This window comes from Phyllobates terribilis, unplaced genomic scaffold, assembly GCF_046119375.1.
Source record: "Phyllobates terribilis strain yellow unplaced genomic scaffold, ASM4611937v1 Scaffold_60__1_contigs__length_8166268, whole genome shotgun sequence".
NCBI lineage: Eukaryota > Metazoa > Chordata > Amphibia > Anura > Dendrobatidae > Phyllobates > Phyllobates terribilis.
In genome coordinates, this window is record NW_027362820.1 from 4,382,569 (window position 1) to 4,392,398 (window position 9,830).

The window sequence follows — 9,830 nt, forward strand, 5'->3', positions numbered from 1 at the left end:
CAAAGATATTCTAGAAGTACCTAACATGGTCTGCTTTCTTTAAGGGGTTGCCCACTACCTTGATATTGATCACTTACCCATTGGATAGGTCATTAATATGGAATCAGTGGGGGCCATCTTCACAAGTGAATAGGAGCATGCGGCTCCCTCTCTGGGGGGCTGTCAGAACCCCATCGATTTGATATTGATACCCAATGCTGATGTTATCAATATCAAAGTAGAGGACAATCCCTTTAATTCCCATTAGGTTCACATTTAATAACCCCAACAAATGCAACGTAATCTCTCAACTAAGACAATAGCACCCCGTGTCACTTACATATTGATGCTGATGGTGAAGTTCTTAAAGGTGATTGGCAGTCTGTACTCCACATCTTTCTGAATTTCAGTAATACTGGAAAGATAAAAAAAAAGAAAACATTAATGATGACAATTCTACAAACTGCTGTGTCCCAAAAGAAAACACAACAGGTGGATGTGTGTAAACCTAACCGATGCTCCAGTATTGTGGGTGCTGGAGCGTGCAGTCTCACAAGACACGATTTGTCTACCGTCTTGAATTGGAGGTGCCCCAGCCCCCAATAATGATCTAGGTCTGATTCGGCAGAACAGCATGAGGTCCGGCAAATCTGACCGCTTTATGGATACAACATGCTCCATATTACGACCACAAGAAAAAAGCCAAATAAAGAAGTGTGAGAACAGGACGGCGATGGGTGTACGGAGGATGGCAGAGAGATGACTGCAGAACGCAGCATAAAGCACTCAGACATTAATCATCCCTGACAAAACATAATACAAGTCCTGCTTCATGCTGGGTACGCTTCTCAGGTAACCCTATACTGAAGGACTTGTACTGTTCATAGACCTAACATACAACACATTACATACAAGTTATCCCGCATCAAGAGACACATGACATAAAATAATAACCATCCTAGACATCAAGTTCCCCTTTGAGAGGTCACAAGGTAATATCCGATGGCTCTAAAATGGAATCTGCCAGCAGGTTTTGCTATCCCATCTGCATGATGTAAGGGCAGAAACCTGATTCCAGAAATGTGTCCCTTATTTCGCTGCAGTTTTGATAAATTTTAGTTTTATCTACTGCAGATCTAGCAGTGCTCTGAATGCTGAGCTCCGTATAACCGGCTGCACCACTGATTGGCAGCTTTCTGTGTACACTGTGCATAGGCAGAAGGCTGCTATACAGACCATGTGAAAAATGAGAAAAGAGAAAGGGAGAAAAAGCGCGCCATGTACCACCTGAGGAAGATAGTTCACTATCGAAACGCTTTGTGGAAAGGGCTCATTAAATTTATTTTTTAGTCCTAAAATTTTTTTCACTTCTAGTGTTCCTTCTTTTAGCGCCCTATAGACCGCTTTTTTATTTAATTTGGACCACTCCTGAAAAATGAGGGATACCTGGTTGCAGGTTTACTAGTCTTCTAGTCACAACCTCCTACTGATAAAACAAAGATTTTATCAAAACACCAGCAAGCAGCCCAGAAAGTGACACATCGCTGGAATCAGGGTCTCTGTCTCTACATCATGCTGCTCTCGGAATATATGGCAAAAACCTAGTGACAGATTCCCTTTAAGCTCTCATCTCTAGTGATCAGGACCCTAGAATTTTCTTCTGAGGTGGGTTTCCCTTTAGCTCTGCACCTACCTAGCGTCACTGCATGGCTGCGGAAATAAAAAAATAAAAAAAAAAATCTTTCTGAATTCTGAAGAGAAGGAGCAGTTGTGGAGTGTCTATATAATAGATGTAGAGAAGTGGGATGACGGCGGCCTGTGCTGAGCATTGCCCGGCTGATCGGGTGATGACTGATGGGTCACATGAATGAGTTATTACAGCAGAAACCGCACCCGTCCTGATAACTATTCCTGCAAGGAACCGGCCGTCCCTAACCCTGCAGCTACATAATAGAGATGCAAAGAAGCAAGGAGAAAGAAAGGATGCAATGACCGGGATCACCAAGGAATAGCAAAAATATAGAATTTTATTAAAGACTAAACATACAAGACATGCTAAAAAAAAAACTAAAAAGCAACAATTGCGCCAATGAATAACAAAACCATTGCAAGGTACTGATATGGTTAATCCTCACATATATATGCCCAACTAGTCACAGAAAATCTCAATATATGACTACAGACTGCCCACCACAATATAATAAAGAGCAAGGTAGCAGCAAAGTATCTATTCACAAAGGCATTAATATCCAAATAAGCCTATAAAAATAGTGCCCATTATATAAAGCCACAATGAAACCTGCTGCGGACACAATCGCCCCAAATGTGAAACAATACAATTGGATTGCTAAAAGAGCAAGCTAACGCTGTTAGGTCGGGCAGTAGAAAAAAATAATGTAAATACACCTGAACCATCAGGCAACCTACAGAAATGTGCATGGAGGATGTTGTTTTTACATAAGAGTTATGTATACAGAAAAGCTATATGTCCTATACAGGAAAAGTGTGGGATGAGGAGCTTACAAGACCACTAAAGTAATGTGGCACCCCAGGGGTCTGGTTTCCACAGTAACAGCAATGTTATGTCTGAGAGCAGGTGGGAGGTCTCTTGGTCAGGGATCCTGTGCATGCCACACCTCCTGCCCAGTCCTGGGAGGGGAAGAACTTCCCCTATATAAACCTAGGGCTGAGGCAGGGTTAGTGAGTAGAGAAGAAGTAGAGACAGAGAAGAGAAGCAGATCTAGGAAAAGAACATCAGGAGCTCTGTGGGAGCAGTGCTATAAGGAGTCAGGGGCTGGCAGCTGCAGAGCTCGCTCTGACTGAGAAGATTTCTTACCGGACCCGGAGTCCGAGGCTGTGGGGACTAACTCCTACCCAGCAGCAGAATCCGTCAGGCAGGGGATTTCAGGTCCTCTGGCCAAGAAACCCGAAGGCACGGTCACACGCATGGGACCAGCACCGCCATCGTGGAGCGGAAGCTACTAGAAGGCCCCGAGTCACCGGCCATACGGGTGAGCACCACACGGTACACTCAGGGACGTGGGCTACTTATACCCGCCTCTAGCAAGGTAGCCAGAAGAGTATCGTCAGTTTGGGAGGCCTACAACTCCGCCTGGGCAGGGGAGATCCCATCTGCTCAAGGACTGACCAGGCCCCAATCGCTAGCCAGTACTCCGGGAGGGTCTATCGTTGTCACCAGTAAAGACCCTGAACTACACCGTACCGTCTCCGAGTGGTTCCTGCTACCCCCATCATCCACATCTGCTGCCCTGAGGCCATACCCCTCCCGTTGGGGGTGATACTATCACGCTGCACAATCCTACCACCGGCCTCAGCGGTCTGCCCTGCAGCGGCAGCTCCTTCGCTGCATTCAACGGGTGGCGTAGTCGTCCAACATCTACCGCTAATACATCGCCGCTCAGTTTGACTCCCTGGGCACGGACCAGGTCACCGCCACGAGACTACAACCCTCAACAGATCCGGCTCCGGGTAAGCTCCCGCGTGCGCAACGCAGCGCGACACAGGCCCAGGGGCGCGTCAGTAAGACATTCACAAGCTCCTTCTGTATACTCCCTGGTGCCGGGGGTCCGACCCCACTGATCTTACACTGAGAATGTATGGAACTCCTGTAATGTCACCCTTCTTTTCTACAATGTAATCAAGGCATATTTATATGTCTGAACAAGACTTGTATCGACCCATAAAAGAAAAGAGCCGCAGCTCCACCATACTGAATCCCTGCACAGCGACGCTATCAGCCGTGCAGGGACACAACGCAGCTGCCGTCACTTATATAATGGCCGAATGTGCAGGGAAAAGCCACAACGGAGCTCATTGTTCTGAAGGCTGCAGCGTATCCGAGCTATATGTGATACTACTCTGACATAGGGAGAGGGACAAAAACCCTTCAAATAGCAGGGAGTGACGTCTGATTAATATTTAGATTTGTATTGAACATAAAAGCACAATCTTAGGACCATTACATACATTACCAGACTACTTTATAGATGATCAATTGCCAGCACAAGTTATATTACGCCCAAAATATCTCTTCAGCACCACCAAATTGCTGTATGAAAAATATGAGGAGTTATAGAAGTGTGCGCCCACATATTATCTGTACAGGTCCATATATCAGCCACTATTATGTGAAATATGTAAGAAAATACACTATTATACATTATTAATGTTCTGTCCCTTTAAAATTCTGTCACCATGGTAACGACAGTCATACTCAGCCAATAGGATTGCTCGGTTTGAATTTGAAAAAAAAAAAACCTCCTATGTGGTCAGTTTGTTCCATCTCATCTGAGTGTGAAGACAGACACCTGCGATCAGCGAGAGATTATAGGTATAAGACGTGATATAATATAATGGACGGAGCCACATCCCATCACACGCACTCAGCGAGCACAACTGACAGGAATCAGCCCATTTACCAGAGGAGAAGTCATTATTCCCCAACACATGATACGCTGAGACACCAGTGGGGGGCGCCACACTCATCACATCTCCCATCTGGAAGGATCCAGCCATCACTTCTAATGGGGGTCACTGCCCTTTTTTGGTGATTGCTGGAGTTTCCCGCGGTCGGACCCCACTGATCTATCAGCCAATCACCAAACCCTCTGCTGACGCCTCCTGAGGTTTTATAGATTGTGGAGACATTTCTACAAGAGAAGATATCAGCGGACACCATGGGGATGGAGTATTCTGCCAGCGTTGGAGCAGGTAGTATCCATCACTCACTCACCGTTCTCTATACTCTTCTTACATGGCTTTCTGGGGCTTTCATTAAACAGACTCATCTGTGGGGACATTTTCTTTCCTTTAATGCATATACTTGGTGGTAAATATTTTTCTGAGTTTTATTGAAAATTGTGCACAGTTTGCCTCCTGTACCCTCTGTGCTGTACTGTCTATTGCTGGCTGCAGAACTAGTTAACTGAGAATCCATCAGTGAGCTCCTTCTGACAGTCTTCACATACATACGTCCTCTTTGTACGGTGAGGATTGCTCCTAATATCTGGTTGTGTTTTCTGCAGATTACATCAGTCCTGAGGAACAGCTGAGGAGACTGGCATATTGTGTGAAGTTTCTCCCTTCTCCCCTCTACAAGAAGGAGGTCAGTGAGACGACTCAGGGCAACGCTACGGCCTCTTCTATAAGGTAGCTGTGTATTCGGATCTTCCTTGTAGCCTCCTAACTTCATCTCTTCTCTTCCAGCGCCTTATGCCGACCAACCCCATTGCCCAAAGAAGATGCATCGAAGAGTATAAAGCCAGGGAGAAAAGGAAGAGGGAAGAAAGGCGCAAGGAACTAAAAGAACAGCGCAAGTACCTGGATGAAGAGGAAGACGAGGAAGAAGAGAAGGAAGAAGAGGAGAAAGCAGCAAAGAAGATAAAGCTGGACATCATGGATTTAAGACAGAAGACACTAAAAGAACTGTGCGCCTACCTGGATGAAGAGGAAGAAGAGGAAGAAGAGAAAGAAGAGAAAGCAAAGAAGATGAAACTCCACATCAAGATCCCTAGGGGGGAAGTGACGGCCAAAGGCCAGAAAAGAAGACAACCGATCCCAACAACAAGAAGGAAGAAGGAGAACCAGACCAACTTCCGCCAGTACATCAACCGGTATTTGAGAGGAAAGAGGAACATCATGTGGACCATCCTGCTGGAACCTCTCTGCCGATAACATCACATACGGCAATACCGGCTGGTAAGTACCAGACCACCAAATAACAGCAGGATAGTGTAATATAGTGGTAGTGTATCAGTATTAGTGTAATAAGAGTAATAATACTAGTGATAATAGTAAGAAATAAATAAAATAGTAATAAAATAACAGTAGTAATAGTAGTAGGTAGAATAGCAGTGTGATCCAGGGTCCTAGGACTGATCGCCTTTTCTCGGGGTCAAGAAGGAATTTTTCCCCTGTGACACAAATTGGCTGAAGGTGTCCTGGGGTTTTTGCCTTCTTCTGGATCAATACTGTAGTTATAGGGTAGTATTAGTAGTGATAGGAAAGAATAATAATAATGTAAAAATATAGCAGGTTATTAATAATAAGAAGAATATTAAATAGCTATATTTATAAAAATAAAAACATAAATTAAAATAACTCCAGTAGTACAATAAGTAATATATTAATTATACAACTAATAATAACATTATTAGGTTTGATCCAGGGTCCTAGGACTGATCGCCTTTTCTCGGGGTCAAGAAGGAATTTTTCCCCAGTGACACAAATTGGCTGAAGGTGTCCTGGGGTTTTTGCCTTCTTCTCGATCAACACTCTAGGTATAGGGTAGTATTAGTAGTGATAGGAAAGTAGAATAATACTGTAATAAGATAGCAGGATGTTAATAATAGTAAGAATATAAAAATAATTATAGTGTTGTTTTGATTATTTTAAGTAGTTATAGAAAAGTTAGAATAACAAAGTAATAAGATAGCAGGACATAAATAATATATAATCTATAAAAAGTACAAAAACCTAAATTAAAATACTAATAACTACAGTAGCAGTACAATTAGTTGTGTAATATTAATAAGAATTATTAATAACTAGTAATAACATTATTAGATTTGATCCAGGGTCCTAGGACTGATCGCCTTTTCTCGGGGTCAAGAAGGAATTTTTCCCCTGTGACACAAATTGGCTGAAGGTGTCCTGGGGTTTTTGCCTTCTTCTGGATCAACACTAAGTATAGGGATTTTAGTAATACCATTATCATAAACACAAGAGTAATAAAAAATTATAAAACTAATTAAAAAAATGAATTATAACAGGTACAATTGATTGCATTAGTGCAGTAATAATAAACATTAAAAATGGTGGTCCCAGTTAGTAAGTTAGTGTAGTGTTAGTGTAGGGACCCATCTGAAGAGGTCGCCTTGACGTTGGCAGATGGGCTCGCACAATTTGCTCAAAGTGTGCGCTAAGAACCTCATATTTCTATGTACAGGAGATCTAGCAGTAATACCATTCAGGAGATAGGTATTTGTGTACACACATTTTGTTATATACTTTTGTGCCGCACACAGGGCAGGTATACACGTACAGGACGCTCATATGTAGTGAGAGTGTTGCAGTAATATTATAACTGGGCCTTAAGGGTAAAATGTTGATAACTACAGGTCCTGGAAACACATCAGAAACTAGAACCTGTAAGTAACTGGTTCCCAGCTAGTGATTAATATGTAAAGGGCAGTCTGGTACCAGGACCCACGTTATAGGACACATTATCATCAGGCAGGTGCAGTCAGGGCTCTTACAAGATCTGCGGCAGTCGTGTGGCGGTATAACACAGTCCCGCTCCTGCCTCAGGCGCCAGCAGTGGAGCCAACCCTGATCCTGGCAGCTTAACCCCTTATATGACACAGTCAGTGGCTTTCACAGCATTTAGGCACTTAAGACCGGAGAGGGAGGCGCGATCATGGTGCCGATGAGTTTCTATGGCAGCCGAGATCTAACAATGGACCCCATGACAGCCATCTTACTGCTCTTATTAGACCCCGGCTGAGGAGAGGTCTATGAGGACACCGGTCAGAGTTATGTCGCCTGCTCTGCAGCTATTAGAAATATCTAGGGCTGATTAGTTTGCTATCTGTAAATCGGATCTAGCCCTGCCCCCCCCCAGCAGCACTGGGCTACCACTGGTGTGATCAGGGCTATTGGGCTCCTAGATTGGGCAGAGGAGCTCAGTCTTCAGCAGGAGCTGGCTGAGGAGAGCGGAGCGACTTGCATGGGGCTGCGGCACAAGAAGCAGCTCACAAGGTGGAGATTTATCCGGAGACGCGGTACCCGGGCTGTCATCTGCTTTGCAGGCTGCATAGTCGCTGCTTCCTAGGACCCGAACTTCACCCCTAACAGGCACAGCAGAGCTCGGACGGCTGCAAGTGCTGGAGAGTGGCTGATTAGTGACTGCTGTGTCTCCTGCACTCAGATAAGAGCGGTACAGAGAGGGGGCTCAGTAATGGTGAATACGGGAAGTGTCCACCCCTCACATGCCCTATATGTGGCCCCCAGAGGTAAAGTCTTCCCTGTACCCAGCGCCTCCTCCCGCCTTCACTGCTGGCATGCGCCATTGCTTAGAGGGGATGTCTGAAGATAACAAGTTACATACATAGTAACATAGTTTTTAAGGTTGAAGGAAGACTAAGTCCATCTAGTTCAACCCATAGCCTAACATGTTGCTCCAGAGGAAGGCAAAAAAAAACCCATGTGGCAAACACTAAGCTCCACATTGGGGAAAAAAATTCCTTCCCGACTCCATACGACAATCAGACTAGTTCCCTGGATCAACGCCCTATCAAGGAATCTAGTATATATAACCTGTAATATTATACTTTTCAAGAAAGGAATCCATGCCCTTCTTAAATTTTATTAGTGAATCACTCATTACAACATCATGCGGCAGAGAGTTCCATAGTCTCACTGCTCTTACAGTAAAGAATCCCCGTCTGTGATTATGATTAAACCTTCTTTCCTCCAGACGTAGAAGATGCCCCCTTGTCCCCGTCTCAGGCCTCAGAGTAGAAAGATCAGTAGAAAGGTCTTTGTACTGTCCCCTCATATACTTGTACATAGTAATAAGATCACCCCTAAGCCTTCGTTTTTCCACAGTAAATAACCCCAAGTGTAATAACCTGTCTTGGTATTGCAGACCCCCCAGTCCTCTAATAACCTTGGTCGCTCTTCTCTGCACCCTCTCTAGTTCAGATATGTCTTTCTTATACACCGGAGACCAGAACTGTACACAGTATTCTAAGTGTGGTCGCACTAATGACTTGTATAGAGGGTCATGAGATTATTCTTCTTCAGATACTCTATTATAGAATCTCTTAGGAAACCCTATAGGATTTTACCCACAGTAGAGGTTAAGCTTACCGGCCTATAATTTCCAAGTTCGGTTTTTGTCCCCTTTTTGAATATTGGCACCACATTTGCTATACGCCAGTCCTGTGGTACAGACTCTGTTATTATGGAATCTTTAAAGATTAAAAATAATGGTCTATCTATGACGTTACTTAATTCCTGCAGTACTCGCGGGTGTATCCCATCCGGGCCTGGGGATTTGTCAACTTTAGTTATCACTTATCCACAGGCTCAGTGATCACTTACTGATCGTGGGGTCTGACCACTGCGAACCATCGTCTGATCGGGAAGGAACGGAAAGTCAGGGAACAACTGCAGCTCCATTCATTCTCTATGGGGCTCTGGAAAAAGCCGAGCTCAGCGCTTGGATGCCACATAGGGAATGAATGGAGCAGATCCTGGAGTAATAACATGTCCTCCTCAGCTTTCTGTCTGTGTAAGTGGCTCAGCCCTCGTCTCCCCTTCTGTTCCTGACTTCTGTTTTGTTCCCTGAGGACTTTCTCTCAGTCCTCTGCAGCCATTATGTGTGTAGACAACTTCAAAAAGAAAAAGTAGCAGAACATCAGTCATCTAATAATCCACGATATTCAGGGGGGAAAACAAAACGGTGATGTTCTTACACAGTCGCCTCCTCCTGAGCTGATGAAGATGTCGGTGGCAGCACATTGCGGTTTGTGTTCTCTGCCTGAAAATCGCGGATTATGTGACGTCCCGCAGCTTCTCATCATCCATGTTGGGCTGTTGGACGACGTGTGGACACTCGGCTTGTTGGATTCTTGTGTTACTACCAGCACTGACTTTATATTGTGACTCCTGTGCCGATTCCCATTTCTAATTGCAGCATGTTATACCAGCACGTGACGGCTGCCACAATCACGTGACGGCTGCCACAATCACATGACGGCTGCCACAATCACGTGACGGCTGCTACAATCACGTGACGACTGTAGCGTCGGCGTCCCTGCCTCCTG

General features: G+C 44.6%; 1 pseudogene; it reads right to left on the minus strand.

Moving 5' to 3' along the window:
• Positions 1–7,053, minus strand: part of LOC141192383 (vacuolar protein sorting-associated protein 37A-like) — a 30,388-nt pseudogene extending 23,335 nt beyond the window's left edge.
• Positions 7,054–9,830: the final 2,777 nt, after the last annotated feature.